This window comes from Rhinolophus ferrumequinum, chromosome 2 (assembly GCF_004115265.2).
Source record: "Rhinolophus ferrumequinum isolate MPI-CBG mRhiFer1 chromosome 2, mRhiFer1_v1.p, whole genome shotgun sequence".
Lineage (NCBI taxonomy): Eukaryota > Metazoa > Chordata > Mammalia > Chiroptera > Rhinolophidae > Rhinolophus > Rhinolophus ferrumequinum.
In genome coordinates this window covers 49756688-49777907 of record NC_046285.1, presented here as the reverse complement: position 1 = coordinate 49777907, position 21220 = coordinate 49756688, and the positions used below count along the sequence as shown (strand labels likewise).

At 39.6% G+C, this 21220-nt stretch overlaps 1 protein-coding gene and 1 non-coding gene across 3 annotated transcripts in view; one reads left to right on the top strand and one right to left on the bottom strand.

The window, feature by feature from the left end:
• Positions 1-12013: 12013 nt before the first annotated feature.
• On the bottom strand, positions 12014-12117 carry LOC117014886 (U6 spliceosomal RNA). Its single transcript, XR_004421636.1, has one exon. It is a non-coding gene; the product is annotated as a U6 spliceosomal RNA (small nuclear RNA).
• A 2246-nt stretch (positions 12118-14363) lies between these two features.
• Positions 14364-21220, top strand: part of ZNF148 (zinc finger protein 148) — a 109396-nt gene continuing 102539 nt past the window's right edge. Inside the window, exon 1 of one of the 2 annotated variants that reach the window (XM_033130720.1) lies at positions 14364-14563. The gene's annotated coding sequence lies outside the window, so the exon portion shown is untranslated. Of the gene's footprint in view, positions 14564-15154; positions 15425-21220 lie in introns of those variants that run through there. The other variant, XM_033130729.1, reaches the window with a different exon arrangement.

Sequence of the window (21220 nt, the reverse complement as noted above, 5' to 3'; positions counted from 1 at the left end):
TTTGACTGAGAGAATGTGGCAGAAGTGACTACTGGTTCAGAGCCTACTCCTTAGGCCTGGCTGCTTCTGAGTTCCTGCTGGGATCCAGCCATCATGAAAGGAAGCCACCCTCGTTCAGACTACTGAATGATGAGAGACCATGTGGAGAGAGAGGTGCCAGCCTCCTAGCTAGCCCCTAAAAGTCGCCAGACCTGTGAGTGAGGTCATCTTAGACTCTCCAGCTCAAGCTGAGCCACCACTCACCTCATCAGTGAGCCTGGGAGAGACTAGTAGAAGAACCAGCTATTCAATCCACAGAATGGTAAGAAATAAGAGATTGTTGTTATATTAAGCCACTAAGTTTTGCGGTGATTTGTTATGTAGCAAATGATAACTAAAACATGAAAGTTGCTAGAGTTGCTAATAGTTCTATCTTTTTAATACTATTCAATAAGATTTAAATTGTCAAAGAATGAAAACTTTCAACTTCGAGTGGTTTTGATCGAAATGATTGATAATCATTAATTATAATTTGTATTTTGCTTTTCCATTTTGATCGTTTTAGTAGTTTAGGAGAAAAAGAACTTTAAAAATCTTACATGAAAGATAATTTAAAATTTTTAAATTTCTTTGCTTTACATTTTTATGAAAATTTATTAAAAGTTTCGTGTCCTTTGAATAGTTACATTTATTTTTTTAATCCTTTGAATAATCACTACTGTCAATTGAATACAAATTGTGTGAAAATCTTCATCATGACATTATTGTAACTTTTGCTGAAAAGAAGGCATGAAAAAAAAATTTCATGATAAACAATAATACATGAATTATGTGTACATTTTGTGACTCATCCCAATTACAACCCACTGACAGAACTCCCAAGCTGTCTTTGCCATTTTGCCAACTTTCAGTCATGTGAAAACCATTGCTTTACACATATTTAATTTTTTTTTGTCACAATGAAGATATACTTGTCAAGGTAAAAGGAGATAGTGTATTTTTTTAAACAATAAGTTAGATTTATAACTTTTCAGTATTGAGGTTCTTAGTATATGTATTTGTACCCTTGCCCCAGGTAATGTTAGAGGCAGGCTTGTCTCTGTCATGAACTTTCCTTCAACTATCTGACACATATATTTATTTCCTGCTAGGTAGTTCCACCTATTCGTCTAGAAGAACTTCAGAACCAACTTGTCCAAAACGAAACCTCTTTCCTCTTCTCTCTTTCCTCTTCTGGGGATTTCTCTATTAGTTACGCAAGTGAGAAACCTAGAAGTCATCCTTTTTTTCACCCAGTTACTCTCCCTTAACTCTCTAAATAATTCTGCCATCTGTCCTCATCTCTCATCTTTACCACACCTGCCTAAGTTTGGGCCTTAAGAGGCAGTATCACCCAGAGCAGTGCTTCTCAAATTTCAGTGTGCTTCAGAGTTGTCTGGAGGGCAGGACTCGTTAAATCACAAATTATGAACTCTGCCCTCAGAGTCTCTGACTCAGAGGGACTGGGATGGGACGTGATAGTCTGCATTTCTAACAAGTTCCTAGGAGATGCAGATGCTGCTGGTCCAGGGCTACACTTTGAGACCTACTGGCATAGAGGCTGAATTCAAAGTTTACTCCTCTCATTTACTTTGTGACCCTAGGCAAGTTACTTAGTTTTTCAGCCTGTTTCCTGATCTATATAATGGTGGTAAAAGTCTTACCTTTGAGAGTTGAATTAAATGAGATAATACAGGTAAGACATTTAACACAATAAGCCTGTATAAGTAAGGGCTTAATAAATGGTAGTTACTTAGTCCTTCATCATCTTTCTCCTAGACTTACAAAACCATCTGAGTGATTCGCCTCTATCTTTGACCATAATGTCTGCCTTTCTATTCATGCCTACCCAATAACATTTAAACACATTCAAATCTCTTCCAAAGAAAAAAAGAAGAAAACAGAGTCTGACTTTGACTCCATATCTTCCTCTAGCCACCCTCTCTCAATCTTTTCCTTTACATCTAAGCATCTTGAAATAATGATCTAGGATTGCTGTCTCTACTTCTTCCATTATAACTCATTCTTCACTCCATCATAGTTTGGCCTTTGCTCCCTCAGTCTTCTAAGCCAGCTCTCTCTAAAATAACAAATGGCTTCCCCTCATTGCCAAACCTCCTTGGACACTTGATCGCTCTACGACATTTAACACTGCTGACACATCTACTGGAGGAGGCAGTTTTGAAAATGGATCCCGGCGATCTCCACCTCGTGGTATTCACTCCCTTTTGTAATTGCCTCCCCTTGTGTGCGGGCTGAGCCTTGTAACTGTCTTCTAATGAACAGAATAAGACAAAAGTGAGATGGGATCACATGGTACTTCCAAGATTAAGTTATAACAAACGAGTTTGCACTCTTTCTCTGAGTCTTCGCGCATGTTTTCTCTGCTGAAGCAAGCTCTCCTGTTGTGATGTGTCCTACGGAGAGACTCACATGAGAAGGATCTGGGAGGCCCTTATCCTAACAGCCCTCGGAAAACTGAGTTCTGCCAACCATTGGAACCGCTCGCCAATACTTGGGAAGAGGATCACTTCCCAGTCAGCCCTTCAGATGAGACCACAGCCTTGCTTAATACCTTGAATGCAGCCTAGTGAGAGACGCTGAAACAGAGGACCCAGCTGAGCGGGGCACAGATTCCTGACCCACAAAAAGAGTAAGATAATAAATGTGCTTTGTTTTAAGCCACTAAAATTTGGGGTAATTGTTACACAGCATAGATAACTAATATATCTGCTTTCTTAAAAGGACTTTTCCATGGACTTCAACAGTTCCTGATTTTTTCCTAATTCCCTATCTCCTCCTTCTCTCTGTCCTTCATGGGTTCTTTTGATGTTGCTGCCTCTCACCTTTTGCTGTTTCTCAAGGTTCTTTTCTTTCTACATATACTTTCTTGCCAGTGTTACCCATTAAAAGGCCATCTGTAATCCAGTGATCCCCAAATTTATATCTCTAGCTCTTTTGAGTGCCAGGCCCATATATTCAACTGCCTAACGGTCATTCCCACCTAGATGTTGGTCTCATAGACACTTAGACTCAGCATGTTCAAAACGGAACGTATTTCCCACCAAATCCTGCATCTTCCTGTGTTTTCTGCCTCAGGGAGCCACCATCCACCCAGTTACTCAAACCAGAAACCCAAGAGTTACCTTTCATTTCTTTATTCAACAAATATTTATGGAGCATCTAAAGAGTGCTCTGGACTCAAGGAGAATTTACATTCTTGTGAAGAGAGAGACAATGAAGATAGTAAATAAATTATATGGCATGTGATCTGTCTATATGTATCTCTCTCCATATTTATATAGCTATATATCTGTAACAATAAATGTTATTGGAGAAAAATTAAGCAGGCAGAGCAATGAATGTCATGGAAAGTGAGCTGTAGTATTACTGTAATCAGAATACACTTCACGAACACGGAGACACTTGAAGGACTATGCTGTATCAATATTTGGGAGAAGACCATTTCAGGAAGAGGGGACAGCCAGTTCAAGTGCTTTGATCAGAAACTTAACTGGGGGTTTGAGGAAGAGCAAAGTGGCCAGTGTGTCTGGAACAGAGAGAACCAGAAGGAGATTATTAGAGAGGGGGTCAGTGAGGTACCCAAGTCCAGATCGTGTACAGCCTTGTTGGCCATTGTAAGGGTTTTACTGAGCATAACAGGGGGCAATGGGAGGGTATGGAGTGGAGAAACCATGTGATCACTCTGGTTACTATATTTAAAATAGGCTGTAGAGAAATCATACCTCTTCTTTTTATCTCTCAGCCCTCAAATCTTTTTTCTCTCACTAAGTCGTTTATTTTGTTCCTTATATGTCTCTCAAACCCATCTACTTCTCTTAATTTCTACTGTCACTGCCTAAGTCAAGCCAACAAAACCCCCCATTCATTCATTCATTCAACTAATACTTACTGAGCAGCTACTGTGTTCCAAGCACTATTCCTCTTCTCAGTGCTTGGGCCACAGCAATGAAAAAATAGCCTGTGTGGAGTTTATAGTTCTCCCTTGGATTTATTGCTTTTAAAAACTTGCCATCTCTTAAATTGTTTTATTATTTATTTGGTTATTTGCTCATTTTATCTTCTCCTCACCAACATGTAAACCTTGTAAGATCAAGACCATTACCTATTTTGTTTACCAGCTGTATTCTCAGGGTCTATAGCAACAACTTTCATATAATATATGCTCAATAAATACTAGTCAAATGAATGAACAAAGTACTGCAACAGCCTCCTAACTAGAATATTTCTAGTGCCTTTTAAATTTTTTTTGACCTTAACTTACAGGAAGAAAAGTATTTTACATTGTGATCCATTAAAGACTCACACACATGAATACAAAAATATACATATATACACTATATACTACATGTATATCTATATAGTCTTGTGTAGTACTGTCTGACTATGTGTGAAGTTGCCTAATATTATTTATTATTTATTCTATCCTATTGTGTTTCATTCAAAAAACCCTTCCAGTTATAACTTTAAATTTGATTTCAGAATCCACTAATGGGACTTAACCAGAAGTTTGGCAAACACCGCCCTAATACATCCTCCACAACCAGAGTATGCTTTCTAACTCGGAAGTCTTGTCATGTTGCTTCCAAGCATAAAATCCTTCAATGGCAGTCTGTTGGTCTCAAGCAGTTTTTCTCAAACATCTGTCATTTATGGTTGTTCATGTACCAACTATAATATAATATATTCAATTTTTTTGTCTGTACATTGAATCACTTTTGTCACTCAGCCTCATCTTAAGCAATAATTTAAGAGAAGTTATATGTGGGATGCATGAGTTATATATTTTTCTAATGCATATTAAATCCATTAAGTACCAAAATAAAAGACGTTGTTGGTCTGTGTACCATCTAAAATCCTCTTGTTTACCACCAAGCCACACTCTGGGGAAACCTGCTCTGGGGATAAAGGTCAGAGGCCTCAACGTAGCCCACAAGGCAGTCTGAAGCTTGCTGGTGCTTTCCGCAGCAGACTCTTTTTTTTTTTTTTTTTTTTTACCACTTCCTGCATTCATTCATTCTGAAGGAGGGCAGGTCCCTGAAGGCACTCAGCTCTCTCTGACTCTAGGACTCTACTGCCATCTCCTTCTTCTGCCCAGAGCCTCAGCAGACCCCCACCCACCCCCTTTTAGGTCTCAGCTTAAATGGCATCGCCTTGGGAAAGCTGTCCTGGTTGTGGGGCTCAGCGGTCCCCCAGGACCCTGTGCTCAGACTGTACCCCCTGAAGTGAAGCAGCTTCTTCACTATGTTTTACTCCAACTGAAAACCGCAAGCTCCTTTTGGGGAGGAAGAGCATTTTATTTACCAGTAGTATTTCTAGTATTTAGTAGAGTGCCAGAAATGCAGTCACAATTTGGTGGATGAATAAAAGAGCAAATGTATGGATTTCTCAAGGAAATGACTATTGCAAACAGCACGTTTCCTGAAGCATACATAGGAATTCAAAAAATACTGTTGAGTGATTGAAAGAAGTGATGGTTGATCCTCATGCTAGTGACATTACCTTTTAAAAAAAAAAATGTTTGAGAAGTGGTCTGAAACTCTAAGGTGTTTGCTCTAGATGACATTATTCTCTCCTCCCTCCTACCCAGGAAGAGGTCAGAAATGAGGTCAAGATGTCTACCTGTGGCCTAAGAGACTTTTGGTCCCTCAATGAACAAGCCTGCCATGACAGAGGACAGGGTTTGTTGGGAAAGCAACAGCGCAGTGGGGATATGTATTGTATGCTTTTCTCTTACTCAATGTAAAGTAGCTATAAAGTAAGTATTAAACATTTGAATTAACGTTATGCATGTGTTCAGTACATTCAATGTCATTTTACTATATATCCAGATTTTGATGCCATTATCCCCCTTTTCTGAGATTCTAGAATGCTACCCATGTGATTTTTTTAAAATTAAAGTTTATTGGGGTGACAATTGTTAGTTAAGTTACATAGATTTCAGGTGTACAATTCTGTAATACATTATCTATCTCTCACATTGTGTGTTCACCACCCAGAGTCAGTTCTCTTTCCATCAACATATATTAGACCCCATTTACCCTCTTCTAGAGCCCCCTCCCCTCTGATAACCCCTAAACTATTGTCTGTGTCTATGAGTTTTTGTTCCTTCATTTGTTTGTCTTGTTCTTTTGTTGTTTTCTATACCACATATCAGTTTTATATACCACACATAAGTGAAATCATCTGGTTTTCTACTTCTTCTGTCTGACTTATTTAGCTTACCCATTATAATCTCAAGATCCATCCACTTTGTCACAAATGGTCCTATTTCATCTTTTCTTAACTGCCGAATAGTATTCCATTGTGTATATATACCACAGCTTCTTTATCCATTCATCTATCGAAGGACATTTTGGTTGTTCCCATGTCTTGGCCACTGTAAATAAAGCTGCAATGAACATTGGAGCACACGTATCTTTATGGATTAAATGTTTTCAGATTTTTTGGGTAGATACCCAGGAGAGAGATTGCTGGGTCATATGGTAATTCTCTTTGTAATTTTTTGAGGTACCTCCACACTGCCTTCCATAACGGCTGCACCAGTCTGCATTCCCACCAACAGTGTATGAGGGTTCCTTTTTCTCCACAGCCTCTCCAACACTTGTTACTATTTGTCTTGTTGATGATAGCCATTCTGACTGGGGTGAGGTGATATCTCATTGTGGGTTTTATTTGCATTTCTCTGATGATTACTGATGTTGAGCATTTGTTCATATGTCTATTTGCTATTTGTATGTCCTCTTTGGAGAAATGTCTCCTCAGATCCTGTGCCCACTTTTCAATTGGGTTGTTTGTTTTTTTATTGTTGAGTTGCATGAGTTCCTTGTATATTTTGGATATTAGCCTCTTATCGGAAACACTATTTGCAAAAATCTTCTCCCATTCAGTTGGTTGCCTCTTTATTTTGTCACCTGTGTGATTGTTAAGACTGATGTTAACAATGTTTCTTACAGTACATGCCGTAGGGATAAATCATAAAGGTTTTACAGTAACTAAATCATACTCCAAGACTTTTATTGTTCTTTTCTCTATTAGCTCTACTATCTGGCATCTCGAAGAATGTGGCGTTTGGTATAAATGTAGTCTCCAAATAACTGATGTTCCTTCTTGTAAGCACCAAAACATTAAAAAACAAAAAACATGAGAACTTTCCTAATATACGGCACACGTCCCTGGCTTTTTAAACACAATGCCCCAAAACTTAACGGTTCCATGCAGACTTAGGGCTCTCCTGATGGACATCAGTCATTTGGATGTCACATCTGTCTCTGCCAGAGGTCTGAGGAGCACACATGCAGACTCAGATGATATGGGTGATGACTTTAGCTGTGACATTGAAATTTATTTTCTTACAAACCAAACCAACCCCCAAATCAGCTGGTTTCGAGTTACTCCCTTCCCCTGTTTTCATAAGGGAAGAATTAAGCTTATGTATAATTTTCTTCGGGAAAGTATCAAATGATTTTATGAGATATCAATTAGCGAAAGAAAAGGTACAACAGCCTTTTCCCACCAGACAATTATCTACTCTATCACTGATGCTATCATTTCCTTTTGCTATCACTGCCATAGCTCACTTTCACCTCATTTTCAGCTTGCATTTGCTTTTCAGCCTTATTTGTTCACATTTTGTTCATGGACTATGGAGGACTATTTTGCAATCATTTCAAGATGTGTGAGTGCGTTGGAAAGGACTCGCTTCAAAGCTTACACATTTTTTAATTTTCAGGAGGTAAGTGCTTCTCTAAATGTGAAAAATCCTGCATAATATTTGATATTTGTACCGAACTTCACATGTACGCTTTTAGATGTATGAACAAGGTGGAAAGTATTATTTTGGTATCAGAATGATATGCCAATTTGCAGGCTACATCAGTGAGGGAACTCAAAGCACCTTCTCTATACTCTATGTTATCACAGTATATTATGCTGAAATGATTGTTTTTTAATCTGTGTCTTCCATTAGTCTAAGAGCTTCTCATGAACTTAGACCACATCCTACCCTTCTTCGAACCCCAGCACTTGTGTTCTTCTGCAGCTGCATAAATTTCAGGAAAGTGTAAAATGGTTGCCTGTTTGAAAAATCAATTAGTGAATGAAAGGGTAACAGCCTCAACCCCAGCACTTCATTCTTGTGTTCTTGCCCATCTTGACCTTTCAGTCCTTCTTCCCCTGAATCCCTCTAAACCATAGTGGTCTCATAGCTGACGAACCCAGTATCTCTTTTACCCCTTTTGTTGAATCTTGCATGTGGGCTTTCAGTAAATGTTTACACTGGACATTGGCAGGTAGGAAGATGGTAATTTTCTGAGAAGCTAACTCCTTCGTTGCACTGACCTTCATAACTGTTTAGCACCAGGGTAATTTTGCTATTTCCTGATAAGTCCAGAATTCTGATGTGCTTTTTAATTGAAATTATAGAAAGACAGTGAAAACAAAAAAGAAAAAATTCACCACTGCATTTTATCGTCCTATCTGGCAACCAGCAAATGTATAAAATCTTTAAAAGGTCTAGAATGATAAAAAAAATTTTCCAATTGACATTCTTTCCATTTTATGGAAACCCACAGCTTTAATATATACGAGCAGTTAACTTGTTTTTATTCTGCTTAAACTTTGGGAAAGAAGAAGAATTTGATTCACTGGTATTTGCTGAGTAGAAAATAGCAACATCTTTACAATAGACCAATTTCATCAGCCTTATAAATTAAATTATTCAGGCAAAGATCATGCTCAGAAGTAAATTCTCTAAATAATGGTACATATTTTTTTCCTGCAGCTTAATTGCTTACTTTTCCCCCAGCTCCATCTACTTATCATATGCCCTTTTTATTCCTCAGGCTAAACATTCTCCGTTTTTCCACTTAAATTTTTTTTTTTTTTTGTACTTGTAAAGTTTCCATCTTTTCCCTTGCCTCAATCCACTTGCAGGAACTGACTTTTTTCCCTTATTGATTTCTATTTTTAGGGATATTTGGTTCAGCACTATCTCTAAGTCCTTTTAATAGTAAGAATAACAATAACTATACTACTACTAATAACATCTACAACACATAGAACATTCAACTATGTGCCAGACATTGTTCTCAATATTTTACATGTATTAACATTTAATATTCTTAACAACCCTAAGTGGAAGTTACTATTATTAGCCCCATATTCTAGGTGGGGCACTTGACAGCACAGAGAAGTTAAGCTAGTAAGTGGGAGAGACAGGATTTAAACTGAGGAGGGTTTAGTTGCAGTTTGTGGACTTAACCACCAGGCTAACCTCTCTACCTCTACAGTATCCTTATAATGTTGTGTTATTTTATTATTTTATTTTTTTCCTTTCCCACTAATATCCTGGTGCAAGATCTGATTTTCATTCACCTCGTGTTCTTGCACATCTTGACTTTTCACTCATGTCTTCCTTTATACATCCAAACAATAGTTATCTCACAGATGATAAACTTTAGTGCAACCCAGTACCTCCCTTAGATACCCCGAGAGGTGGAGGGCTACTTGTCTTTGTAAACTCAAGAATTTATTATCTAAATTCTTCATATTAAGTAGGAGAGATTAGGCCATTCATTAGATTTTTTATTTTATTTTTTTACAAAACAGCGTTATTGAAGTATAACTGATACACTGAGAATTGCACATATTTAATGAGTACAGTCTGACGAGTTTGGAGATACGCAAAGCCCAGTGATACCATCACTACAATCAAGGCAATAGACATATCCAACGCCTCCTAGAGTTCTCTCTCTATCTCCCTGTAAGAACACTTAACATGAGATTCGTTAAGGAAATAAATTTTGAAGTACACAATGCCTTATTGTTAACTGTAGGCACATGTTGCATAGCAGATCTCCAGAACTTATTCATCTTGTATAGCTGAAACTTCATACCCATTGAAGAACAACTCTCCATTTCCCCCATCCCCCGTTTCCTGGAAACGGTTATTGTATTCTCTGCTTCTATGAGTTTGACTATTTTAGATAGCTCATATAAGTGGAATCATGTAGGATTTGTCTTGCTGTGGCTGGCTTGTTTCACTTAGCACAATGTCCTCCAGGTTCATCTAGGTTGTCACAAATGGCAGGATTTCCTTCCTTTTAAAGGCTGAATAATATTCCATTGTATGTACACACAACATTTTCTTTATCTGTTCATCTGTTGATGGCATTTGTTTCCATAGCTTGGTCATTAATTTTAGACTATATCAATGATCTGGAAGTAGCCTTCAGATATGAAGCAGGAACCCAGGGGGAGGCGCCAGGGAAAGATGGCGCACTGGAACAGGAAAAGCCATTGTTTCCCGGGTTCAGTAGAAATGACACAATGTGGAGGCAGGCTCCTGTGGCCAATCTTTGACAAGGCTATGAATTTAGAGTTTTGCAAAAAGAAGCCCAGTTTCTCCTAAAGGACAAATGGCTCATGCTGCTGGGGAACCACATGGGTAAACAAGATAGTACTTTCACATACTTCTGAGCTTGAGAGTTCTAGGATGCTTGAAAGATGGTTAGAAGGTTCTGAAGACCTGATGAAGTCTTTAGGGACTAAGAGATGGAAGTGCATTCCTTTCCTAAATACCAAGGGCCAAGAATGAAAAGAACCCATTCCAGAGCCAGAGGAGAGGGAAGGGCCTCTGGGAGGCCCTGAAAATCCCACTAATCTGAGCAGTGGTGCCAGCCCTCTGTGGGGTAGGCCACATCATATAGGATAGATGGGTGGCTGAAGGCTGAATCTGCTCCTCGGACATGTTTTGTCTGACATGCTTTCCTGTTTTAAAGAAATGAAATCAGTTGCCAACATTAATATGAGGGTGAGCTCACCTAATAATTTGGATTCCTGCTTTCTCTTGGTTTCCTAATCTTCATATTTCCACTTGGAAATCACCAGCTGGTCATGAGTAGAGGCTATGCCCTTTAGACTGGCTTGAGCTCTCTGGCTTTTCAGTCCCTTTTACTGACCATTGTCTTTACATCTGGCCTGCTTCACCTATTCATGTTACCTGCTTGGCTTGTTGGGCATTTAAGTTTGCCACGTGTGGACTGCATCCTGAGTAGCTTAATGTATATCAGACCCCCAATCCCCACCAAACATTTCTAGGCCCACTTAACAGATGTTTCCTGGAGCCATCTCAAAAAGGGTGTCAAAAAAGACATAAGCTATATAAACTTACTATTTCAAGAAACTTTATAACTTACCCATGAGAGCTGTTTTTTTACAGTGATACATAATAAAATCCTTCAACAAAAGAGGCCTGGGCGCTTGTTTAAAAGCACACCAAGGAAGGAGAGATAGCATGCCTCCTATTCCCCTTTTTAAAAGAGAACCATACTACTACATATTTATTAAAACAGCTAACATAAAAAAGAGTGATAATACCCAGTGTTGGTGAGGATGGGGAGAAAGGGGAGCAACTGTATCTCATATACATTGTTGGTGGGAATGTAACATGGTACAGCCACTCTGGAAAACAGTTTGGCAGTTTCTTAAATTAAATATGCATCAGTCATTCTCTTAGGCATTTCTCCCAGATAAATAAAAACTTAAGTTCTCACAAAAGGCTGTACAGGCATACTTTATTTTATTGTACTTTGCTTTATTGCACTTCACCGATGTTGCATTTTTCACAAATTGAAGGTGAGACCCTCCACCAGCAAAAAAGATTGACTCACTTTATTGCAGTGGTCTGGAACCTCACTTGTAATATATCTGAGGTATATTGTACACAAATGTTCATAGCAGTTTTATCTGTAACAGCAAACAAATTAGAAACAACCAAGATGTACCTTACCTGGGGAATGGATGAATAAATCCTGATATATTCATCCAATGGAATACTACTCAGCAATAAAAAGGAATGAACATTGTTGATACCTGCAACAACCTGGTTGGAACTCAAGAGTATTATGTTTATGTAAAAACATCAATCTCAAAAGGTTACATGCTGTGTGATTCCATTTATATAACTTTTTTTTTTTACACAGAATGCTTCAAGAATTTGCAGGTCATCCTTGCACAGGGGCCATGCTAATCTCTGTATTGTTCCAATTTTAGTATATGTGCTGCCGAAGTGAGCAGTATATAACGTTCTTGAAATCACAAAACTATAGAGATAGAAAACAGATTAATGGTTACGAGGGGACAGGGATGGGGTAGGGGAGTGGGATGAGAGGTGGATTTGCAAATACTAAAAGCTAGCAGGAGAAAGTTCTTTTGTGGTGATGGAACAGTTCTGTATCTTTGTTGTAGTGGTTACATGAATGTACACATGGAATAAAATTGCATTTACACACGAATGCAGCTTTTTAGAAAATGGTAAAAACAAAGTAAATTCTGTAGTCTAGTTAATGGTAATGTACCATTGTCAATTTCCTGGTTTTAATATTTTAATAAAACTTTTGTCATCATTGGGGGAAGCTAGGTGAAAGGTAAATGGGACTTGGTACTATTTTTGCAACTTGTGACTCTAATTATTTAGGAATAAAATTTAAAAAGAAAGGAAAATAGGCTGAATGCCTAAGGCGGTGTTTGGGGAGGTGAGCAAGAGGAGCATGGAGAGGCAAACTAGGGCTGAGAAATATCTATAGATGTTTAACCTACAAAAGGCTTAAATTTGCTCCCCCATTATCAGTTCTGCTGTCACTACCTCTATAGTGCTCTTTATTCTGCTCATGTTAAAGTGTTTCTCTTTTGTTTCGAAGTTACAGTGTTGAGCAAAGAACTAGCTCTATTCCTAATGGCAAACTAATCAATCTTAGCCCATTGAGTGTAGTCTCCAGGACCTCAGTACTTTTCAGTTATTAGTTTTCCTATTACCTAATATTCAGAATCTGCTTCTTTGCTGTCAGAGGTATTTTTTATTTTAGCATCTGAGTTTGATGCCATTGCAGATGCTAGAAGTTGCCAGAAGGCTGTCCTCCAGATAAGTCTCTTGCTCCAGCTTGTATCACTGTTTGTTGCAATTAGCATTCAGAATATGCACTGTCATCTTATTAAAATTTATATTTTTTAATGGAGAAAGCCCATGGAGAGTTGATTGTGGTGCTGTGGCTTACCCTTGCTCTTCTTAGTTACCTGTGTCTAAATTAAGCTGAACTTCGGGGCCTCAGCTATTTCTAAACAGGAATCACGATTTACTAAGGTTAATGCCTGGGGGAACATTAACCTTGCAGACACTAATCTAATTCAGTGCCATCACAAGTGCATAATTTGGGACTTTGGAATTTCGCCAAAAAGCACTATTCAAATGAACATTCAGTTGGCAAGGGGTGGGAAGGTGGGTGTGGACAGGAACTCCAGAAATGGTTATATAGTTATTCTAACACCTTTCCTTTCCCTCTCCCCTCAGAGGTTAAGTATTAGTTAAGTATGTTGAAGCAGAGACACTAAATAAATCTTCAGACTATTATGAAGAAATCGTAATGAAGGTGTTTCGTCCCATTGTAAGTTTCTGACGCTCATAATCATTCAACATTTACAGAGCATCTTTTCTATGTCACATGTCTGACCTTGTAGTAGGGTCGGGACATAAAGATTAGTAACTGTATGCACAAACACCTCAGGGTGCCTAATAAATGTTAGCTGAATAGCACCATTAAGGTCACAATTGGGCTAAGGTCACTTACAGGATCTCCAAAGGATGAGACATAATTGTGCAATTCTAGCTTTCCATAGATCATTACCAAGTCCTTGCCATATAGACCGAGGTTTGGGCCCCAGGTGAGGTGAGCGGGAAATACCATGTAAAACCTTGCGCAACAGGGTCCAGGGCCGGATCTCTTGATCCTGCTCTGTGCTCACACCTTGCAACTCAGTTTGCAGACACTAACGGGGTTTGCTAGTTTCAAGGGCGCAGGGCCGCCGCTTCCGGAAGAGGTGGTAGAGGGCTAGGTAAGAGAGGAGAAACGAAAAAGCCAAGAAATTCTGGCAGATAACCTTTCACCTATGTTTCCGCCCCTTCCTTTTCCCCGGGCCTGAAACGCACACGACCCCCTAAGTCCTCCACTTCTCAGAACGGTAGGCACTGATTAAGGCTGATGGCGGACCCCCACTCAAAGAGGTTTCCGATCTTTTTCAAATTGCTATCCTTTCAGGCCCAGCCAGGGGGACCCGCAGCTCGGGCCAGCTTCCCCGGCCACGCTGGGCTGATGACACGCAGGCGCCGAAATCGAAGCCACGCTGGGTCTTCCCAGCTGGGTCGCGGGGCTAGAGAGGGCGGGCGCCGCGGAGCGCTTCCCGTGTGCGGGGCTTCCCATAATGCACCGCGCCGGCAGTGGCGGCGACCGCGGCGACGCTCTAGCCGCGGCATGTCTGCGTCTCGACTGCTCTGGGAGGAGGAAGAGAAGGAGGAAGAGGAGGAGGAGGGGGAGGAAGAGGAGAAAGGCGCAGGGGTGGGAGCTGTTGCCGAAGCTGCCACAGCAAAAGTTCTCCCCCTTCCCCCCTTCCCCTCTTCTCAAGGCCCCGAGAAAGGCTGGAGCTGCCACCGTCTGCAGTCGGTGACCGCGCGACTCGGCGCCCGCCCGCGGTAAAGCGCTCGGCCTGGCAGGCCCAGGCCCGGGGGAGGGCGGGGGAGGGGGAGGGGGCGGCGCGCGGGGGGAGCGCGCAGCGGTAACGGCTTGACCCCGGGGGGAGTGAGCCGTGGCAAGGCTGGGGGTGACCAGGCGACCGGCGGAGGCCGAGGGAAATGCAGGAGCAGGCTGGGGGACGGGAGGAAGCTGGGCGCGGATGGTGGGTTGGGGGTTTGAGAAAGGATAATGACGGGGGTGGCGGAGGCGAGAAGGCGGCCTCCGAGGCCTGCGGTGGGGGGGTGTCAGAGGTAGGGAAGGAGGTGGGATGTTTGCATGGGGAGGCCAGAGGGTGCTCGGTGTGGATGTGAAAAGGCTAGGGAGACACCAGGTTTCTGTCCACCGTGCCTGGTGCAGTGCTTTATGCACCGCAGGCCTCAGTCACAGTGTTCTTTGGCAGAAGGGAAGGGCAGGGGTTGGAGAAAAGGGAATCCTTGCAGGAAACCTAGTGGGAGTGTGTACCAGGAGAGGCCGGGGGAAAGATACCGGATAGGTGGAGGAATGCAGGGGGTGGCAGTGGAGGAGTTCTTGAGGATTCTGGGGGGTGTTCATTGTGCAGATATGTTAGGTATATTGTTATGGAAAGAACTGAAGCCTTTCCAAAGAAAGGGAATGAAGGGGTTTCCGTGAATAGGAAGGATGGTGTGTGAAGCGAGAGGGAGAGCTAACTATTATCCTAGAGAATATGAAGAGAATGCATGATAGAATAGACAGATGTAGTAGAATTAGTAAATGTCGGCCCAAGGACTAAAGGGTTATTCCAGATGGGCCAGGATGGCCTAGTTCCGAACGTGTTTGGGCTCTTCTGTACATGACATCTGGTAAGTGTGGGTCCCGGTAGTGGTTGGGGTCACCGAAAATTAGACCTTAGTCTGTAATTTGGTCTGAGACATTTTACACCCGCACCAGTGAGTGTGAGAATCTCTGAAACAGACCTTAAGAAAACACCTGGCCCACAGGTATTCTCTAGGCCACGGAGTTTAGATTTTAGGAAATTTGAAGTATCATCATTTACTAGAGGCTGGATGAACACGATCCTTGCAAATGCTGAAGTGGAAATTACTTGATTTGGTGGTTTTCTTGTTTATCGCCCAGCTTAAGTGGTCCAGAACTGGTGCCATATTCAGCTTGCTTGGGTTGCACTACACAGGGTGATAATTAATGATGGGGGTATTCCATGCATGGTGGCCCTTTTTTGGAGGATCCATTTATAGCTCAAATTAGTCTAATTGGCTGCACTGGTTCCATAACTGGGGCTGGTAGGAGACCTTCAGTCATTCACATTTCCTGAATATGTACTCTCATTGAGGCAAGGTGATATTGAAGGAAATGCATCAGCCTACAAAGTGTGGCCAGCAGAATGAAGGATCTAGAATATCTGTTTTGGTCTTAGGTTGCAAAGCTGGGACTGGTTGCCTTGAGGTCTAGGGGAACTTGAAGAGACCGGATTTATTTTTTATTAGCATTTTTGTGTCAGGAAATGAACCAAGGCCTGCTGGATTTGCTGAGTTCACACCAGACCAGATTTCCAAGAGGGAACTCTGGGCTAGGAGCATACTCTTAAAATTCTATTCACTTTTTGAATCAGCTTTATTCACCTGAAAATTGGTTATTAAAGATTTGTATACATGTTACATTGTAATATTAATCCAAGTGAGGAGAGAGTAGTATGGAAAATCTTTTTATGGAAGTGGAAGGTGAGGGGATTAATGAATGAGATGGAAAGATGGATATTCATTTAGCGAATATCTCTAAAGGAGGATGATAATTTAGCATTAGAGTAGAGACGGGCTTCTATTAAAATTTTTCTCAGCAATAATCCAGGATTATTTTTTAAAAACTGGAAAACATTTTATGTCAGTACAACATGTATAACTGTGGGATGTTTCAATATATTGCATGGTAGGATGTACCCATTTTTATTGTCACCACGGTGTGAGAAGGTCTGTTTTTCTTCCCCTCACCTGCACTGTATATTATCAGTTCTTTAATTTTTGTAAGTTTATGGACTTAAATATAGCATGTCATTATTGTTTCTTTTCCCTTTTAAATTATAGGAAACAATACAGGATGTAAATAATTTAAAAATAAAACTATACGGAGGGAGCTTGTCTTGAAAAGCAGTAGCCCCTGTCTCATCTCTTCAGTTGCAGCCCCACTTGCCAGTCTACTACTTCTAAGCATTAATTTTTGTAGTTCTTACTAGGCTTTTCTCCAGGTCTGCAGATAATCTGAATGCACTATTATTTCTTGATTGATCAAAATGACATTATGAAGAAGTCAAGACTTTTCACAGTGAATGGAAAGGATTTGTGTCACTGGCATTATCTCCTTTCTGCCTCTCCTTTCTAGCCTTTGGTAGTTACTGTTTTATTCAATGTTGTCTTTGTATCTTGAAGTAATATACTTAAAGGGAAAGCCTTTAAAATTAGACTGGAAATACTGGGTGAGATGATAAAGAGAAGTTTGTTGGATGGACCTATATAAGAAAGACTAGACTGTAGGAAACATTGTCTTTGCAGCGTAAGGGTTTTCTAGTTAGCGATGAGGAAGAGTTACTTGGCAATGATAGTTCACCTTCGTGAATTAGTTACCAGGTCAACTGTGTAGCATTCTTTGACAGTCTTCTGGAGAGTTTTAGTGTGGGGAATCTGGGAATGCATTAAAATGACCCTTAATTGTTCTTTCCAGGCTTCTGTGGCATTTCTTATGTTTTTAGGAAGGAAGGGATTAACGTGGATATGTGTTTCTTTCTTGTGGAGAGATGGGTGGGGAAATGTGCTACAAGGGGGAGGATGGTGAGGGAGAGGGTATGTCGGAGATGGTGATCATTTTGTGGGCGTCTGTAGAAAAGGTAAAGAATTCTGAGGACACTTGGATAGAGTTGGTGTGAAGAGAGATTTAAATTACAGTGGTGAGACTGTGATTTGTGGCAGTTACAAGGAAATTAGTGTATTAAGCCACAAATATGTTGGCAATACGGTGGGAAAGGTATGCCGCTCATGTATTACGATAGATTCCTGAAATACTGTTTTTGGTTGTTTGTGTCTGGGATGCAGCATCACCAAGTCAGTGTGACTGTGATTGAGAGAAATAGAAAGATGTCATTCCCGTTTGAGGAAGTCTTGTTTAAGTAACCCCACCCCTTGAGAATCTTAATTACTTTGAATAAAAACAACGCTCACGGATAGATTACATACTGTTAAATGTTGTCTTTGCTTATGGGCATTATTCTCTCTTTGTTTTGCAAATGGTGGCTAGATTGTAACCTTTTCTAGAGATGAGACTTGAATCTCTAGGGACACTCAACAGCTTGATTCTTCAGTGCTTAATAAATACCTGTTGAATGACTGATAGAAAGTAGTGTTCACTGCTTTAGTGATAATTGGGGGAATGTGTGAAATAGCTGAGCACTATGGGGGTATTGCAGACAAAATGTGTGTGTGTGTGTGAAGGACAAAAGGGATATCCAACTGGGGGTGGGGGGAAGGCTTTTAGATTTAAGAGAAGACAGAAGGGAACTGTACCGGTTGCAGAAACATCACAGGTGTGGGACCAAAGGTTCTCTTCTGAGCTGAGGCTTGTTTCGTTTGAGTAAATCTGGTCTGGAGCTGGGGCTGGTTTAATTTGGATTTTCTTACCTCAGGCCGAGAGGACTGCTTAGAGATTTTTAGTTGTTTTAAGAATCTGTCTGATTTGATTTAATTCATTTTTAAGATAAGAAAAATGTGTTCAATGAAGTTCTACCTTGAAGGAATTTATAATATTTATATTCTTTTAAGGGGAGAAAGGCAGTTTTGAGTAAATCCAGTAACAATCTAAGACTTCAGAGAATTGATTTTTTTAAAACAAATATCAAAAATTGTACCTTTGATGAGAATTTTTGTATTTTGGCAGTCATTTTCAAAGTAGTGTTCAGAACTTTTTTGTAACACCTTTTCTGAATCACCTTTTCCTATTGAGTATCTGCTGTGTGCCGTGGGAGTGGGGAGCCTATAAAGATGAGTAAAACAGTCCCTATGCTCTAGGACTTCATAATCCCTCTAGGATGGCACAATTGCAAACAACACAGGGCATAATGTCGTTCTGAATAGTCTCATTGGTGACAAATCTTTTTAGTTTGAAAGATTTGATTTTTAGAAATGCTGAAGATCTGTTGATATCAAGTAGACTGAATAAAGAATAGTTTTGGTTTAAATTCACTTAGTGACTGAAATGGGAATGATTTTTTTGTTTGACTTATTAACTGACTTTGGAAACCATTCCCAGAGAGGAAGTTGGAAATATTTTGAATGCAGGTGACAGTTTATATGTAGTTAGTTAGGCACTAAGATTAATGTTGGTTAAATGCATCAGATGGTTGGATGGAGTGAATAAATAACTGATAGCCTCCCAAGGTAAATATTTTAAAGAGTACCACGCTGATATTAATATGTAAATAAATTTTGGGTATGTTAATAGTTTCATTACTGTGAACAAGAGAGTTTATGAGTAAGTTCCCAAATGAGTTTTACAGATAGTGAAGTGCTTTAGAAGCTCAGAGAATGGAGAAATGAACATCGGCTAAGGTTTGGGGAAAGGATTTCTGTGTACCATACTTCAGCTAGATATTTGAAAGGATTCCTTAGGGATCTCAGGAGAGGAACTAAATTGCTCCAAATTTCTCTTGCAGCCCTAGAATGAACCTAGAGTCCTGGTCTATTTTTGTCTGAATGCTTTCTGCCTATTTCATTTTCGCTACTCCTCCTGGTTTGTTCCTTTTCAAATCTACCTTTGCTGGGTAGATTTTTGAGCCCTTTAGAACAACTGGGGTAGGAGGAAGAGTGTCTATTTCCGTCTATATCTAGTGTAACTTTTAGTTTTTCCTTTTTTGAGTCTGTACCCCACAATTGCTTGGTCTCTGTGAGTGAAGAGCGTGAGTCAACTTGGCTCTGTTATTCTGGCATTTTCCTGCATGCTTTTCTCAAAGCTGCTTTCTGAATTACAGAACAGAATAGAAAATTGAGGGCATATGTCCAGTAGACACATCCTTGTTGAATAAATGAATGGAGAAGAAGTATCTGAGATAATTTAGGAAATCTAAATTATCTTTATGTTTTCTCTTTACTTCAATTTATTTATTTGTAACCAGTCTTTTTCTACAAAGGATTTAATGGTGCTGCCAAAGTATATGTACATGAATTGAAATAATTGAGGAAGTTTAATTGAAAATGAAAGAAAAATCTATTTAAAGAATATAAGATCTACACCTGAAACTAATATAAAATAATACTGAATGTCAACTATAATTGTAAAAAACATTACAGTGATGTAAAGTACAGCATAGGGAATATAGTCAATAATATTGTAATAACTATGTACAGTGTCAGATGGATAATAGACTTATTGGGGTGATCACTTTGTGGGGTATATAAATGTCTAATTACTATGTTGTTTTGTACACCTAAAACTAATATAATATTGTATGTCAGCAGTAATTGAAAAATAAATTTTTAAAAATTAAAAAATATAAGATCTATCATTATGGACATTAGAAAACTAGGAGTAAAGTGGAAGATAAGCAGATGTAGAAGAAAAGGTGCTATCTGATAGAAAGTATGATTCTGAAAGAAGAAAAAGATTAATATAAGTTATGTTTAGAGGAAAGCAAGAGAAGATTGAAGGTAAAGCGGATTATTTGAAGTTGCTATTTTAGGGAGGAAGATGGTAGACTATTTGAAGGATAAGCGTTAACAGAAGTTGGAATGTAGTAAGAATTACTTATGTTGATTTATACCTGGTTTCATAAAATTATGGGATGAGTTTTCTTTAGTCCAGAGATAATGCAGTCTCATTGTATGCAAAAGCATTGTTAAATGCAGTCAGGAATAAATCCTTTGAAATTTATATTCTGATAAGGGAGCTGCGTTTGTGCACAAATACCGTGTTTCCCTGAAAATAAGACCCAGCCGGACAATCAGCTCTAATGTGTCTTTTGGAGCAAAAATTAATATAAGACCCGGTCTTATTTTACTATAAGTATTATATATAAGTATTATATTATAGTAAAATAAGACCCGGTCTTATAGTAAAATAAGACCCGGTCTTACATTATAGTAAAATAAGACCGGGTCTTATATTAATCTTTGCTCCAAAAGACACATTAGAGCTGATGGTCCGGCTAGGTCTTATTTTCGGGGAAACACGGTAACTACACTATGATCACAAATGTATCATAAGAAAATACCGAATGTTAAAAGGGAGTAAATACATTTGATTAAGGGAAAACCTGTGACTGCATTTAGTGGCATGGAAGTGGCATTTTAGCTAGTCTTTGAAGGGATGGATAGGATCCCAACTGGCAGAAATTACTAGAAAGAGCATTCCCCCATGAGGGATTAGTAAAAGCAAAGGTTTGGAGGTGAGAAGCCAAGGATATATAGAGAATAATAGTAAGTTAAGTTTTTTAGTAGAATAGTAAGTAAGGTTTTTACTGTGACCCACAGTAAGAAATGGATGTTACATCTTCACCTGATATATGCATGTGTGAATGTTTGTGTGTACATGTAAAACAGCAAGTTTCAGTAACTATAACAGTCCTTACCATGTTGGATGTTCTTAGATGTTTTCTATTTGTC